Source organism: Solanum stenotomum, chromosome 4 (assembly GCF_019186545.1).
Source record: "Solanum stenotomum isolate F172 chromosome 4, ASM1918654v1, whole genome shotgun sequence".
Classification (NCBI taxonomy): domain Eukaryota; kingdom Viridiplantae; phylum Streptophyta; class Magnoliopsida; order Solanales; family Solanaceae; genus Solanum; species Solanum stenotomum.
In genome coordinates, this window is record NC_064285.1 from 61,207,945 (window position 1) to 61,229,920 (window position 21,976).

Sequence of the window (21,976 nt, forward strand, 5' to 3'; positions counted from 1 at the left end):
TTTTATTGAGTTTCTTATAATAAAAAAGTATAATCAATTACTTGTTGATTATCATTACTCTGTTACTTAACTCACTTATGTAACTAGGTTTTTTTTTATAAATTGGTAGGTTAATATATAGATCTTTGTGTCAATAAAATATTACACAGTTAATTTAAAATTTTAGGCAAGAAATCATTTAATTATATTTGGCTACATATAGTAGGGTGATGTGATTTCACAATAGAAAAATAAAGGGAATTTGAATTTTTTTTAAGTTGGACATTGTAAATAGTTCATTCCAAGTTTGTCAATCTGTGCATCATGTCCAGGCAACAATTAATAAGTTGTTGGGTGATAGATTTTTTATTAAGGACCTTGGTCCTTCACATTTTTTTTGAGATGTTGAAGTTATATAGCATGCCCATCGATTGACTCTCACACAAAGTAGCTTCATTGCGGAACTACTCAGCAAGTTCGATATGCTGGATGACAACCGTGTGAGCAATTTTCTATCCACAAGTGACATATTTTATAGGCTGGTCATTGGCTCATTGCAATACATCACCTTCACAGGACCCGATATACGCTTTGTAGTAAATAAGCTAGATCAGTTCCAACACTCTCCATCAACTCAACATTTGCAAGCAACAAAGAGAATTCTTCATTATCTAAAGGAACAATAACATATGGCCTTCACTTCAAACATGGTAACTTTTCTCAGTTACTCGCATACTCAGATGCAGATTGGGGTGGTATTGCCGACAATAGACACTCCACTTCATTCTATGTTATTTTTCTAGGAAAGAATTCAATTAGTTGGAGCTCTAACAAGCAACGCACTCTTGCCAGATCTTCCACTGAAGCAAAATACAGTGTTGTAGCTAAAACCAGTCTATTGCGGGAACTTTGGGTCAAGTTGTCTTGTCCTCCTAAAATTTATTGCGATAACATTATATTGGTGTCACTTATCTGTATCGTAATTTAGTCAGTCTTTCACAGTCAAATGAAACATGTCACAATTGAATTTCATATTGTCTGTGACCAAGTGAAAACTAGAAAAATTTAAGTTCATCATACTACAATTGGAGCTCTAGCAAATACATTACTACAGCACTTCTCAGAAGGTCCTTTGCCAACTTTGTTAGCAACATTGGTCTCAAGCAAATCGAGCTAATGTTGAGGGGTCATGATAAGGATAAGGATGCAGACTCTTATTACATTAGTATATTGAGTGTACAGTCCTAGTCCGTTAGTATGTTTGAGTTATTTATGTAGTTAGTTCCTCTTATTTTTAGATCTTTTATGTTCAACAAACTCATTTCTCTTCTGTACTTGTACATGTATAAATCCCACACATTGTATCAATAATGCTTACACCTTCATAATCATATCCAACTCTTATAAAAGTACCTAGTAGTAATATAATTCTAGTATTCCTACCATATATTAACGTTCTTATAATAAGTACCTAGTAGTAATATAATTCTAGTATTCCTACCATATATTAACGTTTCTAATAGTAATAAATAATATTTGTTATGTATATTAAGTAAGTTTTGTATTAAAGAAGTATGTTTAATAAGATATAGGATTAGAGCTCATTAAGGGTATAAAAGTCATTCAATATTTAAAGGATATTATAGCATGTTCACTATGTTCAATAAGAAGTAGGATTAGAGCTCATGGGTATAAAATTTATTCAATATTTAAATGAAATTTTGGTCAACCAACATTTATATTCATGATTTTATAATAATATAAATAAGCAAATAGATAGTTAAATAGATAAATAATTCACCTAGAACTAAATATGCTTTTCGAATTTTAATTTCAATAATCATAATTAGACTTTAAGCATTTTTGGAAAATACATAAATAATTCAATTAGAACCAAATATGGTCCTTAAATAATTCACCTAGAACCAAATCTGCTTTTCGAATTATAATTTCAAAAATCATAATTAGACTTTAAGCATTTTAGGAAAATACATAAATAATTCAATTAGAACCAAATCTGGTCCTTAGACTGTGATTTCAAAAATCACAGAAATAAATAATTCACTTAATTATGTGGTATTTACATTCCTTGGTGTGAATAAAATTATGGTATTAACATTATTATTAGGCATCTATAAATAAACTCATAGTCCTTATTTAACTTGCTCAATCATAATTTCTTCTCCCACAAAGAAAGTGCTCTCTATTTTTTCTTGATTGTATGAAAAATAAGGCTCACATTGTTGTGGGCACTTTGTTTTTGTTTTAATAAGGTGCTTTAGCCGCTTTGGTTCTGAAGCTGAATATCCAACCCTCTTTGAAAGAAAATGAATTTAGTGATACAAATATTAACAGGGACACTATTTCACATTCGAGTAGCCAAAGATACATCTGTGGCGGATTTGAAAAAATAAATAAGTAATCAAGAAAAACTTCCAGAGAATCGTTTGATTCTCATGTTGGATACGGGACATGGAGATTCGATCATGTTGAATGACGACGAAATTTCCCTTGTGGATTATGGGGTAACAGATGGATCTCATTTTAACCTATTTTTTCAACTTCCAGATAATAATAATAATGTGAGTATCGTCAATCCCAAGACTGTGGTTTCTCAAGAAGATTCTGTTACTAGTGTTGCAAAATAGACCGAGACGAATTCAAGATTTTAAGTTAGTGGGTAATAGCATCTTTTTTCAATCAATAAGTGCACATTATGTTAGTTGCACATTTAGAATTTTAAGTTTTTTAGTATATAACTTGTTGTCTTTCTAAATTTATAGATACATCTACTATTTGTTGCGGAAAAAAAATGGCTCACATGAAGTTCAAGAACAACACATACCTAAGTGTAAGCAATAGAAAATCCCTCCTTTATAAAAGAGTAAATGAATTTCAAAGGATGAATCATCTAGTTTTAAATGAGTCTCTTCTTATCAAAATTGTGAAGGATCGAGAAGAAAGAATTAAGAAATTGGAACAAAAGTATGATGACAAAAAAATGGAGTTGTTGTTCAATGAAATTTTAGAGGGTAAAAGTACCCATGAACTTGATGCTGAAGAACTTAAAGGCTTCATTAATTAGCTATGTGCTCTTAAGAAGGCTAAAGTTGTTGAATGGGAGAAGCAACTTCATGAACATGATCAACCAATAGAAGGAAATGACAACAATGTTGGAGAGAAGAATGATGGCAGCCCCAAAATTTAATTATGATTAAGCATTTACTGCTTTTATTTTTGAGACAATAATAATTTTATATTTATTTTCAATAGTATTTTATATTTCATATCGTTTATCTATCCTTATTATCATGTTGTTTGTTTTATTGATATGTTGAAGTTATTTTGTTTTCTTGAAAAAATTGTCTTATTGTTGTTCATACAATATTGCTATGGGTACAATTTAGAATATTGTTGAATCTTTTTTTTTTCTTTCTGTCATATATATCCTCCCTCCCTCTTTCTCTTTAGCTTGAATAACTTTAAATTAATTTTATTCTATACAAATATTAATGGAGACATTTAGATTATTTATAGAATTAATGAAATTTTTTTATTGGTCGAGAACTCGCCATCATAAAAAAAATAAAAATATCTATCATTAGTGTGTATGCCAAGTCCTTTTTCCAGAATTCTTCATGGATAGTAGAATAACTATAATAAGCCATAGTTCGTTTATTTATTATAATATAAGGTAAGATATAAAGTCGTATAATTCTGGATGATTGTATCAAAATATTTAACTAACAAAATCAGAAGAAGGATTAAAGAAATAGATTTGATTATTCTTGTTTCTACTCCGGAGAGATATGTGGTAAGTATTACAGAGTTTACTAACTCTCAACTTCATGGTTTATTTACATCTATATCTATAAGACTATAACTAGTTATAGTAGCCCGTGCTAGCACGGGCCCAACATATATTTTTATTTTTTATTTTAATTTATGTGACATTAATAAAATTTTAATGGTCAAACAATTTTTTTTTATGTTCTTTAAATTTTAAGTTGTTTGATTATTGTGGCTAATAATACTTTATATGTAATTTTCAATATTCTCTTTGTCCCAATTTATGTCATTGATAGAATTTCGAAAGTCAAGCAAATTTTGTATTTCTTTTAGATTTTGAAGTTATTTAATTATTATGAGTTATAGTACATTTTACGTATATGTTACTTTTTCTATCCCAAACTATGTGACATTAGTAAAATTTTGAGAGCTGATCAAATTTTTTGTATACCTTTAAATTTTGAAGTTGCTAATTATTGTGTGATTCATGTTATTTCAAATAATATATGTTATTTCCTCTATCCTAATTTATATGGCACTGATAGATTTTGAGCTTCAACCAAATTTTATAGATGTCTTTATAATATTTTAGGGTTAATTACCTCTTTTTGATTTTTAATCCATTAATATATTTTCTTCACAATTATCAGTAGAGCTACCTTTTAGTGCTGATGGTTTAGCAACATACCCTTAAAAAAACAGACCAACCAAAGCTTCCTCTAATTGCTTATTGTGCGTATTATTAAGTAAAAAGTATTCATATTAATTCTACTGAAGATTCACTAATTGAATGCTGAGAGAAATTAATTAATGTGAGAAAAGTACTAAAAAAAAGACTTAATCCTACTCCATCCATCCAATAATTATTGTCTATTATATTATTTTGGAATGTCCTACAATACTTGTCCACTTTATAAAATCAATGGATAGTTTACCCCTTATCATTAATTACTGTCATTTTTCAATTATATTTTTTAATACATTATATTTATTATATTTAAAGAATGATATAGTAATATTACTCTTTTATTTATAATTTCTTAAAAAATGTATAAAGTCAATACTGGAGAAATATTATTGGAGAGAGAATAGTTGATATCAGTCACCAAAGCAATACAACTAAGTAGTAATAAGTGGGGCCCATGTTTTCAGAAAGTTGTGCGAATTATTTGTAGTTTTAAGGGGACAAATTAGTCCAATAGATACAAAAAAATAAAATACAGTTGCACTACTCCTTTAACTAACCAATTGAATTACATTTTTCATGTGAAATTACAAAAGTAACATCTGAGGATTTTTTTGTCAATTCCCATAAACGGGAAGCTCCTCACATTCACTCTTATTAATAGTAGTAATAATAATATCAAAGTTAAATTAGATTGTATTAATTTAATATTTTAAACAAAAAATTTAATATGCAAAATCTATACAAAAAGTACTATAAATTATAATTTTTTGCATATGAATATGATGAAAAAACACATTGTAAAATATTAGTTAAAATTCTTATAGTTTGACTCTTAAAAAGGAAATCATAACAATTAAAAGTGTATAGAGAGAGAGTAATAAATAGGTAATTAAATTTCAAGAAGTTTAAAATAGAGTTGTTGATTAATGAAGTTGGTGAAGGAACAAACATCTACGAACTCGATATCGGATAACTTAAAAGCTTGATAAATTAAAGTTATTTATTCTTAAGAAGGATAAAGTTGATGAAATGAATAACCAATTTCATGAACATGATCAACCAATAGAAGGTAATCACAATGTACATGTTTTTATTAAATTTATTTCAATTTGGATTCGTCCTAAAAGCATTTGAATATTGATGATCTTGATACCTATTCTTGAAATCATATATTGTTCTTGAATTTGACTGAGTTGGGAAGTTTCTAAATTCGTTACGTCGCATTATAGAATCGTTTCGAGTTAGGTTCTTACGTACATGTGTTGGGTATCTGTATCAAAAAGTAATTTAAGAAAAAGAATTGAGTTTGGGTGAATTGGGACTAGAAAACGAAGAAAAGTGCTTGCGCGTTGCGCTCTTGGTCCCAAATTTTGAAAATTTTTGCTTCACGTCGCAGAGCTGACACGAGGTGTTCTGCCTCAAAAAATGTTTTCGGAACCAAAAAAATAAATTATGCCTCCGCGTCGCGGACCCACCTTCGTATTTTGATTTTCGGTCTTTTCTCATGTTTAGCTATCTAAAATCATTCCTAAACAACATGAGATCTTTCCAGTCACAAATCTTAATTCTTGAATCCATAATTCAATTCAAGGATCAGTTAAGAGTCAAGTCAACAACAGTTAAGGTCAAAGTCAAGAGAAGTCAAGAGTCAAGTTAAGATAAGTTCTTAAAGTTTATAAAAGTCTTTCATAAATGTTTTAACTTTATTTTAAGACTAAAGTTTTGAGTTCAGTAAAAAGTAAAGTTGAAGTTCTTTTCTTCAAAGAAGTATATGGGGACTAAGTATTCCCAAAGAGATTTAAAAATGTTTTCACATTTTAAATAAGAGCGGAAACTGAGATTTCCAAAGAGCTTGGGATAGTTTTCAGAAAAGAGTAATTGCTTTCTAAATGAAGCAAGCATGGAAACTGAGATTTTCCAAGATAGCCTTTGAGCTAAGTTTTTTAGCATTAATCTCAAATCACAGAAAGAAGTATGTTTTTAAAAACATAAAGAGCTAGTATATTTTTGGGAGTAGTATTGAGCACCGATATGAGGGAGAGTTCAAATAACTCACAGCCTCCATAAACTATGTAGCCACCATCGATAGAAAAGGGTCATACTTTTTAGATGAACCCTTTTCACAATAGACTAGTGGATCCACATAGTAGTCCAGGTCCTATACCTTTGGCCGGGTATAGGATGCGCTGGCAACGTGAGGTAGATCGTTGTATCATCACTATAGCTCTTATATGATGGTTGTCGGTTAGAGAAACTCCCACAGAAGATTATTGTATTTTTATATACATCAATTTATTGTATTTTTATATACATCTCAGAGTTTTGCGTATCTTTGCATACACACAGAGTTGACAATATGTTTTTAAACAACTTTTCTTTATATTACACTTGTCTTAAATTGCTTTATATTGAAATGAGTTCAGTTATGTTGAGTTGAGAAGAGCCAAGGTAAGTGTTTCTTTCAGATTCTCGTTCAAACCTATGTTGTTTTAGCATTCCAAATCGCATACTTATACATTCAATGTACTGATGTCAGTTGGCCTGCATCGTCATATGATGCAGACACAAGTAACTAGGATCGACATTTTAACGCCCCGTTGATCCAGTGAGAAGTTCAGAGTCAGTCAGTGAGCCTCCTTGCATTCCGGAGGATCTATTTTCATTGCTTTCTAGTTTAGTCCATTAGGATGTTGTGGGGTTTGTCCCAACATCCATCTCAGTTGTCTTAGAGGCTTCATAGACAGACAATCAGTTAGTTATTTCAAATGCCTTTACTTTTCATTTCTTATGTTAAAGACTTGAGTTTGCCTAAATGGATAGTTGAATGTTCCTTTATGACATTCTAGTTTCTTCATAAATGTTTATGTGATGAGTTAAGTTTTTCGCTGAGTTAAGTAAGTCAGGCCAAGGGTTCGCTTGGGGCCAACAATTGTCTTCGAGTGCCAATCCCGCCCAGGGTGTAGGCTTGGGGCGTGACAAAACCTGGTATCAGAGCCTAGAGTTCAATAGTCCTAGGGAGTCTATGAAGCCGGGTCTGTAGAGTCCTAGTTATCGGTGTGAAGCGCGCCACATCTATAATTAGGAGGCTGCAACATTAGGAATTCCTTCACTTCTTTCATAATCATTTCGTGCGTTAAAGTTTATCTCTAAAAAGTTTCCCTCTAATTCGTGCCTGCGCGTGTTTCAAATAATCATGCCTCCACGAAGAACAGTATGAGGTCATCTAGCTATGAGGAATGTTGAGGAGCAAGAACTACCCAATGCACCTGAAGTGCAACTGCAAGGAGAAGTCTCTAATGTTAAGTTCATAGAGGCTATTAGAATGTTCAGTCAGGTTGTGACCAATCAAGCTGGGCAGCAAAGAGGAGCTCGACAAGAAGAGGCTGACACTTTAAGGATTCGCGAGTTCCTGAGAATGAATCCCCCAAGTTTCACTGGTTCGAGCACTGCAGAGGACCCAGAGAACTTCATTGAGGAACTGAAAAAGGTGTTTATGTGATGCATGTTGATGATATTGCGAGAGTTGAGCTAGCTGCATATCAGATGAAGAATGTTGCGAGGACTTGGTAGGATCAGTGGAAAGGGGATAGAGCTGAGGATGCACCACCTGCGAGTTGGGCATGTTTTGAAGAGGCTTTCTTGGGGCGTTTCTTTCCCAGGAACTAAAAGAGGCCAAGGTACGTGAGTTCCTCACACTTAAGCAAGATTCTTTGAGTGTGCATGAGTATGGGTTGAAGTTCACCCAACTATCCCGATATGCTCCGGAGATGGTTAAGGATATGAGGAGTAGAATGAGCTTGTTTGTTGCTAGGTTGGGCCGTCTATCAAGAAAAGAGGGTCGAGCAACAATGCTTATTAGAGACATGGACATTTCGAGGTTGATGGTTTTTGTGCAACAAGTAGAGGAAGAGAAGCTGAGGGACAGAGAGGAATTCAAGAACAAGAGGGCTAAGACAGGGAATAAGTCTGGGCAGCAGAAGAGTAATGCCAACCGGTCGTCCTTCCAACAGAAACAAAAGGGACCTGCTCCTTCATCTGCTAGTGCACCTGCACCTAAGAACAAGGGTGAGTACTATGGTCAGAATTCCAGAGCTAAACCTGTTTATTCCCAGGGTAGTATGGCGCAAGGGGGTAGTAAGCCTTCTGCCTGCGCCAAGTGTGGTAGGGACCACTCAGGTATTTGTCGTGAGGGCTCCACTGGTTGTTTCAAGTGTGGTCAGACTGGACATTTCATGCAATAGTGTCCAAAGAACAAGCACGGAACTGGTAATGGGGGCAATAAAGCCCAGTCGTCTTCAGTTGCTCTACCAGACAGAGCTGCACCTAGAGGGGCTACTTTCGGTACTGGCGGAGGAGCAAACCGCCTCTATGCGATCATTAGTCGCCAAGAGTAAGAGGATTCGTCAGATGTTGTCACTAGTATGATTCAAGTCTTTGACTTTACTGTTTATGCTTTGCTAGACCCAGGAGTGAGTTTGTCTTTTGTAACTCCTTATGTTGTTATGAATTTTGATGTTATTCCTGAGCAATTTAGTGAACCATTCAGTGTTTCCACACCTGTTGGTGAGTTTATTCTAGCAGAGAGAGTCTATCGTGATTGTCCCATTTCTATCAATCACAAGAGTACCATGGCTGATTTAATTGAGTTAGACATAGTAGATTTTGATGTCATTCTTGGTATAGACTGGCTTTATGCATGCTATGCCTCTGTTGATTGTAGAATTCGAGTAGTCAAGTTTGAGTTTCCAAATTAGCCATTTTTAGAGTGGAAAAGCAGTTTAGCAGTGCCGAAGGGTCATTTTATTTCGTACCTTAAGGCAAGGAAATTAGTTTCTAATGGGTGTGTCTATCACTTAGCCCGAGTTAATGACTCAAGTGTTGAAGTACCTTATATTCAGTCAGTTTCATTAGTGAATGAGTTTCCAGAAGTCTTTCCAGAGGATCTTCCCGGAGTCCTTCCTGAGAGAGAGATAGACTTTGGTATAGATCTTGTTCCAGATACTCGTCCTATATCTATTCCGCCATATAGAATGGCACCAGATCAAAGAACAGTTGAACGACCTATTAGAGAAAGGCTTTATTCGACCAAGTGTCTCACATTGGAGCGCTCCGCTCTTGTTTGTGAGAAAGAAAGATGGTTCCCTTAGGATGTGTATAGATTACCGTCAGTTGAACAACGTTACTATCAAGAATAAGTATCCTCTTTCGAGAATTGGTGATCTTTTCGATCACCTTCAGGGTGCTTCCTGTTTCTCGAAAATTGACCTCAGATCAGGCTATCATCAATTAAGAGTAAGGGAATGTGATATTCCAAAGACAGCTTTCAGAACCAGATATGGTCATTATGAGTTTTTTGTCATGTCCTTTGGGTTGACTAATGCACCAGAATCGTTCATGGATCTTATGAATAGAGTCTTCAAACCTTATTTAGATATGTTTGTTATCGTCTTCATTGATAACATACTAATCTATTCAAGGAATGAAAAAGATCATGCTAGCCATCTCAAAATAGTTCTTCAGACTTTGAAATATAATGAATTATACGCTAAACTATCTAAGTGTGAATTTTGGCTTGAGTCTGTGGCATTCTTAGGCCATATTGTGTCTGGAAAGGGAATTAAAGTCAATACTCAGAAAATTGAGGCAGTGCAGAATTGGCGTAGACCGACATCTCCAACTGATATTAGGACTTTCTTGGGTTTGGCTGCCTATTATAGAAGGTTTGTAGAGGGGTTCTCGTCCATTTCGTCACCTTTGATGAAATTGACTTAGAAAACAGTGAAATTTCAATGGTCTGAAGCTTGTAAGAAAAACTTTCAGGAATTGAAGAATAGGTTGACTACTGCTTCAGTTTTGACATTACTGGAAGGTACTCAAGGTTTTGTGGTGTATTGTGATGCATCTAGAGTTGGCTTGGGTTGTGTTTTAATGCAGAATGACAAAGTTATAGCTTATGCCTCCAGACAGTTAAAAGTTCATGAGAAGAACTACCCAATCCATGACTTAGAGTTGGCTGTTGTAGTATTTGCTTTGAAGATATGGCATAACCATTTGTATGGTGTTCATATTGATGTGTTCACCGATCACAAGAGCCTACAATATGAGTTCACGCAGAGAGAGCTCAATCTCAGACAAAGGAGGTGGTTAGAGTTACTCAAAGATTATGACATGGGTATTCTTTACCACCCAGGTAAGGCTATTGTTGTTGTTGATGCCTTAAGCAGGTTGTCTATGGGTAGTACCGCCTATCTTGAGGAAGGGAAGAAAGAACTAGCCAAAGATGTGCACAGATTTGCACGCCTGAGAGTCAGACTTATGGATTCCACAGAAGGAGGAATAGTGGTAACGAATAGGGCTGAATCATCACTAGTGTCAGAAGTGAAAGAAAAGCAAGACCAAGATCCCATTTTGCTAGATTTAGAGGCAANTATCTTGAGGAAGGGAAGAAAGAACTAGCCAAAGATGTGCACAGATTTGCACGCCTGGGAGTCAGACTTATGGATTCCACAGAAGGAGGAATAGTGGTAACGAATGGGGCTGAATCATCACTAGTGTCAGAAGTGAAAGAAAAGCAAGACCAAGATCCCATTTTGCTAGATTTAGAGGCAAATGTTCATAAGCAAAGAGTATTAGCTTTTGAACAAAGGGGAGATGGTGTATTCAGATATCAAGGTAGGTTGTGTGTACCAATGGTAGATGAACTCCTAGAGAGGATCATGGAGGAAGCTCATAGCTCCAGATATTCCATTCATCCAGGTTCTACCAAGATGTACCATGACTTGAAAGAAGTGTATTGGTGGAATGTCATGAAGAAGGGCATTGCAGAATTTGTTGCTAAGTGTCCAAATTGCCAACAAGTAAAAGTAGAGCATCAAAATCCCGATGGTTTGGCTCAGAATATAGAACTTTCGGAATGGAAGTGGGAGATGATCAATATGGATTTCATCATAGGCTTGCCAAGGTCTCGCAGACAACATGATTCTATTTGGGTGATTGTCGACAGGATGACGAAATCAGCCCACTTTTTACCTATAAAGACTACCAACTCAGCAGAAGATTATGCTAAGCTTTATATTCAAGAGGTGGTAAGACTTCATGGGGTTCCAGTCTCCATTATTTCAGATAGGGGTGCACAATTTACTGCACAATTCTGGAAATCTTTTCAAATAGGTTTGGGTTCAAGGGTGAACTTGAGTACTGCTTTTCATCCTCAAACAGATGGGCAAGCAGAGCGTACTATTCAGACGTTAGAAGATATGTTGAGGGCATGTATGATTGATTTTAAAGGTAATTGGGATGATCACCTAACTTTAATTGAGTTTGCTTACAACAAAAGTTACCACTCTAGTATCAAAATGGCTCCATATGAAGCTTTTTATGGGAGAAGATGCAGATCTCCTATTGGATGGTTTGAAGTTGGTGAAGCAGGGTTGATAGGACTAGATTTAGTTCACCAAGCTATGGAGAAGGTGAAAGTGATTCAAGAGAGGTTGAAAACGGCGCAGAGTCGTCAAAAATCCTACACTAATGTTAGGAGAAGGCTGTTAGAGTTCGAAGTAGATGATTGGGTATATCTAAAAGTTTTACCCATGAAGGGTGTTATGAGGTTTGGTAAGAAGGGGAAGATTAGTCCCCGGTATATTGGGCCCTATCGAATATAAAAAAGGATGGGCAATGTAGCTTATGAGTTGGAGCTACCATAAGAGCTAGTAGTGGTTCATTCGGTGTTTCACATCTCCATATTGAAGAAGTGCGTGGGAGATCATTCATTGATCATACCAACTGAAAATATTGAGATCAAGGAAAGCATATCTTATGAGGAGATTCCTGTCCAAATTCTAGATCGCCAAGTGCGCAAGTTAAGGACAAAAGAGGTTGCATCAGTCAAAGTCCTTTGGAGGAACCAATTTGTTGAAGAAACTACATGGGAAGCTGAAGAGGATATGAAGAAGAGATATCCACATCTCTTTGAATCCGGAGAAAGTGCAGACCAAGGTACTAATTCTCTTTTTAGTACTCTTTAAATCATAAGTGAGCATGTTGTTTGTTTGCATTTACTTGTGAGGTGTTTGAACTTGATGTTACCACCCTTAACCTAGTAAAAGTAGTCTCATTCGAGGACGAATATTCCCAAGGGGGAGATATTGTAACATATCACAATTTGATATAACTAAGAAGAAGCTTATAATTGGAAATAGTCATTTTTTTTGTTTTGAAAGAATTAAAATCTGGAAATTTGTCAAGTTAGGAAAAGTGAGTTTTTAGTCAACTTCAAACGACCATAACTCCTATCTCAGGATGATTTAGGTGTAATTCCAGATATGGTTGAAAAGCTCTTGGAATAATCTTTCCAACGCCGCCAAGTTTGCGCAATTTTGAGTTCGTATGAGCAAGTTATCCCCTTTGGAAGTTGGGTTGTTGGGTTAAGGAAATGTCCAATCCGGGATTTTTAAAGGGTATTTTAGTATTTTCACTACCCTATTATTTTAGTCCAATTTTAGGAGTTTAATAAGGGTCAAGAATGAAATTAGTTAGTTTTAGAAAATCAAAATTTTCACGCTAGGACTAAGGAGAAAGGAGAAGAGAAAAGAGGAAGAAGAAAAGGGCAATTTCATTAAGAGTGTTGGTGTTATCACTAAGGATTTGCTTCGATCAGGTATGTGAGGCTCTCATTACGTTGGGATCGTTCTTCCACGTGCCAAACATTTTTATTTCAGTTTGGATTCGTCCTAAAAGCATTTGAATATTGATGATATTGATACCTATTCTTGAAATCATATATTGTTCTTGAATTTGACTGAGTTGGGAAGTTTCTAAATTCGTTATGTCGCATTATAGAGTTGTTTCGAGTTAGGTTCTTAGGTACATGCTCTGGGTATCTGTATCAAACTGTAATTTAAGAAAAAGAATCGAGTTTAGGTGAATTAAGACAGGAAAACGAAGAAGAAATTTCATCGGATGAAATTTAATAGTGCTTGCGCGTCGCGCTCTTGGTCCCAGATTTTGAAAATTTCTACTTCGCGTCGCGGAGTTGACACGAGGTGTTCTGCCTCAAAAGACATTTTTGGAACCAAAAATTAAATTATGCCTTCGCGTCGCGGACCCACCTTCGTATTTTGATTTTCGATCTTTTCTCATGTTTAGCTATCTAAAATCATTCCTAAACAACATGAGATATTTCCAGTAACAAATCTTAATTCTTGAATCCATAATTCAATTCAAGGATCAGTTAAGAGTCAAGTCAACAACAATTAAGGTCAAAGTCGAGAGTCAAGTTAAGATAAGTTCATAAAGTTTATAAAAGTCTTTCACAAATGTTTTAACTTTGTTTTAAGACTTAAGTTTTGAGTTCAGTAAAGAGTAAAGTTGAAGTTCTTTTCTTCAAAGAAGTATATGGGGACTAAGTATTCCCAAAGAGATTTAAAAGTGTTTTCACATTTTAAATAAGAACGGAAACTAAGATTTCCAAAGAGTCTTCGGGCTAGTTTTCAAAACAGAGTAATAGCTTTCTAAATAAAGCAAGCAGGGAAACTAAGATTTTCCAAGGTAGCCTTTGCGCTAAGTTTTTGAGCACTAATCTCAAATCACAGAAAGAAGTATGTTTTTAAAAACATAAAGAGCTAGTATATTTTCAGGAGTAGTATTGAGCACCGATATGGGGGAGAGTTCAGATAACTCACAGCCTCCATAAACTATGTAGCCACCATCGATAGAAAAGGGTCATACTTTTTAGATGAACCCTTTTGATAATAGACTAGTGGATCCACTTAGTAGTTCAGGTCTTATACCTTTGGCTGGGCATATGATGCGCTGACAGCGTGAGGTAGATCATTGTATCATCATTATATCTCTTATGTGATGGTTGTCGATTAGAGAAACTCCCACAGAAGATTATTGTATTTTTATATACATCAGTTTATTGTATTTTGATATACATCTTAGAGTTTTATGTATCTTTGCATACACACAGAGTTGACAGCATGTTTTTAAACAGCTTTTCTTTATATTGCACTTGTCTTAAATTACTTTATATTGAAATGAGTTCAGTTAGGTTGAGTTGAGAAGAGCCAAGGTAAATGTTTCTTTCAGATTCTCTTTCAAACCTATGTTGTTTTAGCATTCCAACTTGCATACTCGTACATTCAATGTACTGATGCCAATTTGTCTGCATCATCTTATGATGCAGACACAGGTAACTAGGATCGGCATTTCAGCGCACCGTTGATCCAGTGAGCAGTTCAGAGTCAGTCGATGAGCCTCCTTGCATTCCGGAGGATCTATTTTCATTGCTTTCTAGTTTAGTCCATTAGGATGTTGTGGGGTTTGTCCCAATATCCATATCAATTGTTTTAGAGGCTTCATAGACAGACAGTCAGTTAGTTATTTCAAATGCCTTTACTTTTCATTTCTTATGTTAAAGACTTGAGTTTGCCTAAATGGCCAGTTGAATGTTCCTTTATGACATTCTAGTTTCTTCATAAATATTTATGTGATGAGTTAAGTCTTCTGCTGAGTTAAGAAAGTCAGGCCAAGGGTTCGCTTGGGTCAGCAATGGTCTTCGAGTGCCAATCCCGCCCAGGGTGTAGGCTCGGGGCGTGACAACTTCTATATGAATACATAAATTTGATTGTTTCCTTGTAATGTTGTGATTTATTGAATGAATTTTTAAAAAGTGAAAGATAATTAAGTTTTATAGGAATATATAATATATATTGGCATTTGTGAACAATTTCGTTCAACCAATCATCTAGGTAAGAAATTTTTTTTGATGATAAGATGTAACCTAAAAATTCCTTACTTCAACCCTAATAATCAATTACCCTAGTTTTCTCAGAAGGTATCTCGTAAAGTTACATCTTCTAATGCCTCACTAATTTTTCAACCAATTTATAATTTTGTGGCAAAAATGAAAATGTCAACCCCCCATACTACTACGATTGCTCTTGCTACTACTTGCGAAAAAAAAACACAAAATACATGTACAGAAGCTTAAAGTTGCAGTTTTAGAGTGGGTAAATATCCCACACTGATTAAGGAATAGATTGAGGGTTTGTTTAGATGGACTTGGGCAATCCTCTCTAATAAGTTAGCTTTGGATGAAAGGATTTTTCAAGTCCATATAAGTAGACCACCACATTGAATGGGGAATGGATTAGTGATCTTCTTATCTGAATTTGGGCAATCTTCTCCTCATGAGCAAACTTTTTGGGTTGAGTTAATTCAGGAGTCATCGGAGCCATGTTCATTCATGTTTAGGCTTCCAGTCCGCTCTAGTTGGGCCTGAGTGTGAAAGAGGGTGTTAGAGTGGGTAAAAGTCTCACATTAGTTGGGATATGGACTGGTGGTTCAATTATATGGACTTGAGAAATCTTCCCCTCATAATTAGCTACCTTTTGAAGTTGAATTAGACTCAAATATCATATCTTTACCGGCACCAACTTCTGGATCAGCACTTCAATTATGCTAGTGCCCATATAGACACAGTTTCTTGGCCGAAGTTTTTCCTTGAAAATTCTAAAATCGATAAACGTCACACATGAAGTACAAATATTATTGACATGTCCAAAGAATGAATCACAGAATGCAGGTGTGATAAGAAAAGAGAAAAACACTTTTTATTAAATAAAAAAATATCTAAAAAGGGAGGAAAAAGAAAAAAAAGAAAAGAAAAGGAAAGAAAAGAAAGAGAACACCCACTTGTTTTCTTTTTTAGGTAATAAATAAGGTAATTAGATCTTAAAGTTAAGATGGCAATTAACATAATTTAACTTTTTTCAAGTTAAAGAGTTCATAATTTTGATATAGAGGTATAAAATTCATTATTTTAATATAGTGATATACTTTTAGAAAATGTCTTCTTTATAAAAAATAAAATAAAAAAAATAACAGGCTTGTTTAAGAAAGCACAAAGTTGTCAACTCTTTCCCTGACTTCAACCATAATAATTTTGTGGCAGAACAAATAAATGTCAACCCCCATATTGCTACGACTGCTCTTGCTTCTACTTGCAGAAAAAGTCATATTTTCACATGATATCAAAGTCAGATTCATCTCGTTTGGGCATCCTATACATGCTTTAGTTGGACCTGAGCGTGAAGGAGGTGTTAGAGTTGGTAAAAGTCTCACATTAGAAAGGAAATGGATTGGTGATTCTGCTTATATATGGGATTGAGCAATCTTCCCCTCATAAGTAACTTTTGGGAGTGAATAGTTAGGTTCATATATCATATTTTTACAGACATCAACTGCCGGATAGATACTTCAACTATTTATGTTAGTGCCTAAATAGACACCCCTTAATTCTTAGCAAAAGTTTTTCCTTGAACCATGAAATCGATAAACCTCACACATGAAGTACAAATATTATTGACATTTAAAAAATGAATCAGAGAATGCATATGTGATAAACCATCAATCAGAAAGGGATACTAAAGATAGATTGTAAAGAAAGTTGTGATGGTAAATAGAGGAAGCTCAATTCATACATGATAAATATAGGAATAAAAACAAAAGTTTGTACTAAAAATAATAAACGCTTGATGATCTAGAAAGGTAAATTGTTTGATAAATGATAGAGCTTAACAATCAAAAGATTTATTAGAAAAGTAAAATATTTGATAACTTACTAAAATCTCTCCTCATATTTGGAAAGCACTCAAAAAAGTGTTTTAGCTTTGCCTTCAAAAGATTTATTAGAAAGATAAAATATTTAATAACTTGTCCAAATTAATTCTCTCCTCATATTTAGGAAAAAACCAAAAGTTTGTTTGAGCTTAACAACCAAAAAAAATTATTTGAGCTTTGTTTTAGAAATAGTAGCAAGGTAATTATTGCGGTTTCAAACTTTTATTGAGTTTCTAATAATAAAATAGTATAATCAATTACTTGTTGATTATCATTACTCAAGTCATAGCACGATGGAGTAGAAAGAAGTGAGTTTTTCCTAAAGTCCTATAGCCTCTCGAAGAAAAGTACGGATGTCTTCATACCGTTCCGCAAGACTCTACTACAGTCGTTTTGGAACAATGAGATCAACGAACCTAGGCTCTGATACAAACTTTGTCACGATCCAGACCGTATTGATTGGCACCCACACTAACCTCCGGTGGGAGAACCATTACTACAACCCAAACTAACAACTTAACCAAATACTACACATTTAAAGATATGGAAGCAGGTTTAAATGATCAAAGAAATATGGAGTTCCTATAAACTTNCTCCGGTGGGAGAACCATTACTACAACCCAAACTAACAACTTAACCAAATACTACACATTTAAAGATACGGAAGCAGGTTTAAATGATCAAACAAATATGGAGTTCCTATAAACTTCAAAGGTTTAAATAAACTAGTCAAACTAATGCGGAAGAACAACTCTTAGAACCTGAAAATCATTGTAACAAAACTCTATTAACGACAAATCTAAGAACAAGTGGTACAACCCCGAAGCTAAACAAAACACCTTAAACAAATAGTCTAAGTCCGAAAAGGGTGGACTTAAGTAAGAGAGATTCATGGCAGCCTAAAAGAACTGGCTCACCCTTGAATCTGCTCACGCTCACTAGTCATTTAGCTGAGGTCTATCAATAGCCGCCTGAAGATGCCATGCACTCAACAAAGAACAAACTAGTGCAGTATCAGTACACATCCACGGTGTACTGGTAGGAATACGCGGCTATCCCAATAAGTGAAACACATGCAAGTAACCATGCAATATTATAAAATAGGCATGTACCAAACATATACAATATTAGTCATCTTTTCAGGATCAATATAGTATTCCACGTTCTCAATAATAATACACATTGGTTATCTTTTTAGAGCAATATACAATCTTCCAATATCAATCATCATTAGATATGAACGTAGTCATCACAAGTAGATACGCAACACAATTCAATGTTCCTCTCACGGAACCTAATTCAATAGTCCTCTTATGTCACCCATACCCAAACTGTTAGTGTACCAATACGTGGTACCCAATCCAAGTTGATGTGTCGGATCGTGACACCCGTTCCAATGTTTATGTCGGTACGTGGCAACCGATCTCAGTTAGTGTGTTGGATCGTGACACTCATTCCAATGTTTATGTCGGTACGTGACAACCAATCTCAGTTAGTGTGTCGAAACGTAACACCCGATCCATTCAACAAGCCACAGTCACAATCACAAGTACATTCTTATAATCATACATTAAGGTCGTGATTCATGGAATTCAATTATCCTAATTCATGATTAGTGTGATCAATAATTCAACATTCGCATACATATATGCATTATAATGAAGCAAGTACAAACATATATCACACAATATGAAATCACAACTATCACCTACCTCGAACAAATCTTGAATCCTCTAAGAATTTTGACTCTTCCCCTTACGGATTCTTTCCGCTTGTTCTTGGTCTACAAACAATCATAATAATATGAGGATCAATAAAAAAGACCCAATTACTCGGATTCTAATCAATGATATCAACTCGAGATCAAACTATTGATACCCATACCCAAATTAGGGCTTTTTCCACCATAATTTCCAGATCAAAACCCTATCTATCGATAATCACCCACGAATTTACATTCTACTGATTGAAACATGGATTCGATGAGTAAAAATCTTATCTTTAGCCTCAAGAATGGTGAAAAACGATCAAGAACTTTCCTGGGTCGTCTCCTAGCTCTCAAAGTCAAAACTTACAGAATAAAATGATTTCGGGGTTTATTTCCAACTTAAATCGCGGCTGTCTAGCCACAACGGATCTCATCCCGCTACAGCGGTCCTGCCCTGACAGAAATAATCCCATCATAGCGGCTTGCACTGAAACAATGAGTCGAATTAAGAGTTCCAAACCCCCATTTCACAACACACCTTCAACCCATGACATTCAAAACATACCCGTTCACGCTAAGATTAGTTTCAGGAGTTCTACTCACCCGAATTCAATTCCGTAAAGTCGTACGAATTCCTTAACGTCTTATATATCTACTCATGCAATCAATTTCATTATTACACTTCTCATTCGTTACCAGATTTCCCTATACTCTCCTGACTCCAATTTTGTCCAAATCTAGACTATGATAGGAAATTTCAAGTTACTACTCAAAAGTTTTTCTGGTCCAATTCTTTCCCCATTGGTTTTTTCCTAACGACGGAATCAGGTCGTTACAATAGATACCAATTTACCCATTATTCGTCCCCGAGTGATCAACTAGAAAAGACTAGCTAAAGTAAGGGTAGAGTAGTACCTGAATCGCTGAACAACTGGGAATACTTGTCTCGTATGTCCTTAGCTTCTGGACATGGGAGACAAGTATAATCTTCGTCCCTAAACCAAACAATTGAATACCTACACATCCTCTTATACAACGCCTCAATGAAGTCATCACAATACTCTAGTGATAATTTTTGTTGTATATACTCTTAACTAACAACAAAGATATTCCCAATAACCACCAAAGTTGATTGTACATATGTCTGCAACATGTTATCAAGGACTTTGACACAAACCTTAGGACGAATCCTTTCTTACATAACCATAATAAAATCCGAAATCAAAACTCGCCACAATTAGAGGTGAACCTGAACCAACCAACACACACTCATAATACCCAAATAATCACAGTTCTTATCAACATCTCTATCTCACAACCCAAATTCCCATAAGCTAAAGTTATAAAAATTTGATCCTTAAACATCAGATACTCATGGATAGATATGTCCAAGCATACAAAGCCTCTAACAACACTATCGAAATGCTAGATTTAGTAATTGTGATTTTAAATTACCCTTAAGAATAGTAGAATTAGACCCAATGATCCCTACATTCAACCACACATAATCGATACATGACCTCGACGACTATAGGAATATTAAGATTGTCGTACAACCACAAATACGCATGGTAACTCTTCTATGAATTCTCATAAGCAAGGTGGTACATGTAAAACCATTGAAATACTTTAACAACTCCAAGACAACACCACATAAGTCATGTGAAATAACCACGTCTTCCCAAATCATCCCACTCGATCAAGAGAACATCGCAGGATCGGCACACTTGATCCACCACTAGGGATCCATCCTCAAAAGTGAAAGCACACGTGATCATAGCTTGTGAAACATACTCACCACCGTGTACAAAACAAAATAGATGGTCACGTAAGAATTTTACGGAATAACACTAAAGGTTTTTCTCTGAAGAGTCGATACTAGTCATTTCTATTGAGTTGACTCCACATACTCTTCACATCATTCCACTGAAGTCCACACTCTCAATATTAACAACCATCATGAACACTACAACCATTTACCTTACTATAAACCCACACTTTTAAGTGAAAACCTTTCTTAGGTACTTAACAATCAACAGTAATAAATTTTTTGACTCAACCCAAGTGTAAGTCCTTTCAAATGCTCAATATCGGATACAATTGACCATTTTCCACATTGTCAATTCGTATCTTGACAAAATATATCACCACGAATGTAAACTTATAATGAAAAATATGAATTGTAAATTCAACTGTATAACACAATCTCCTTATCTATCAACATTAGCTTGTACTTTGAAGATTTTTATGAATTCATGGATCTTCGCATATTATTGATCGCATCTCCATCTATCTTACAATATCCTTCGCTAAAAATTTCATCATACTCATTACTAAACTCAAAACAAAACCAAAGCACTTATCACCATACTCGAGCTAATGTCTGCACATTTTTTTCTCAAGTCTTTTCCAATAGTTTTAACCAATCTGATGGACCCGTGACACTATTACCATAGCCACAAGAAAATGAATGAAATCACACATCTCTGAACCCAATTATCTACCCCTCTGAAGATACCTCTTTAGCGTTTGCAATCAAATAAAATATTCTTGCTCTTGCCTCTCTCTAAAGGTTGTATGACATCCCACTATTTTTTCTTCATTATGACTCTAGCTCTTTTAAATTATATTTGAGTGGTGTCCCACCATCTCTTAAAACTTTCCATACAACCACGTTACTCACCAAATATTAGAAAACCACAACCTTAGATACTCACAAGCCATAATTACTATACAAATTTCTCTTAACCAACAATCTTATTATATAATTGTATCCCGTCACTATCCACCACGAACTCTTATTACCATTATGCTTTGTTAGCCCTGGCTGTTACTACGAATTCAACCTTTCATTGACATGACACCTGAAAGTCAGGTATACTCATCAAATTCAAAGGACTAACCTAAATTTATACACACTTTCTTACTAAAATACTTCAATTGCCTTCCCTCAAGTATACTCATTGGGACTTTATTTATCCGTAAGTTTGTCATTCCGGTATCAATCCACTCCTTTATGACTTAAGATAAAATCATTGGTCCTTGTACTACCCTCCTTCTTCTTAACAAAAAAGAGAGGAGCACCCTACGAGAAAGCACTAGGACAGATGAAACCTTTATCAAGAAAATTCTAGATTTGAGCCTTAAGCTCCCTCAATTCTACCGGAGCCATGCAATAAGGATTGATG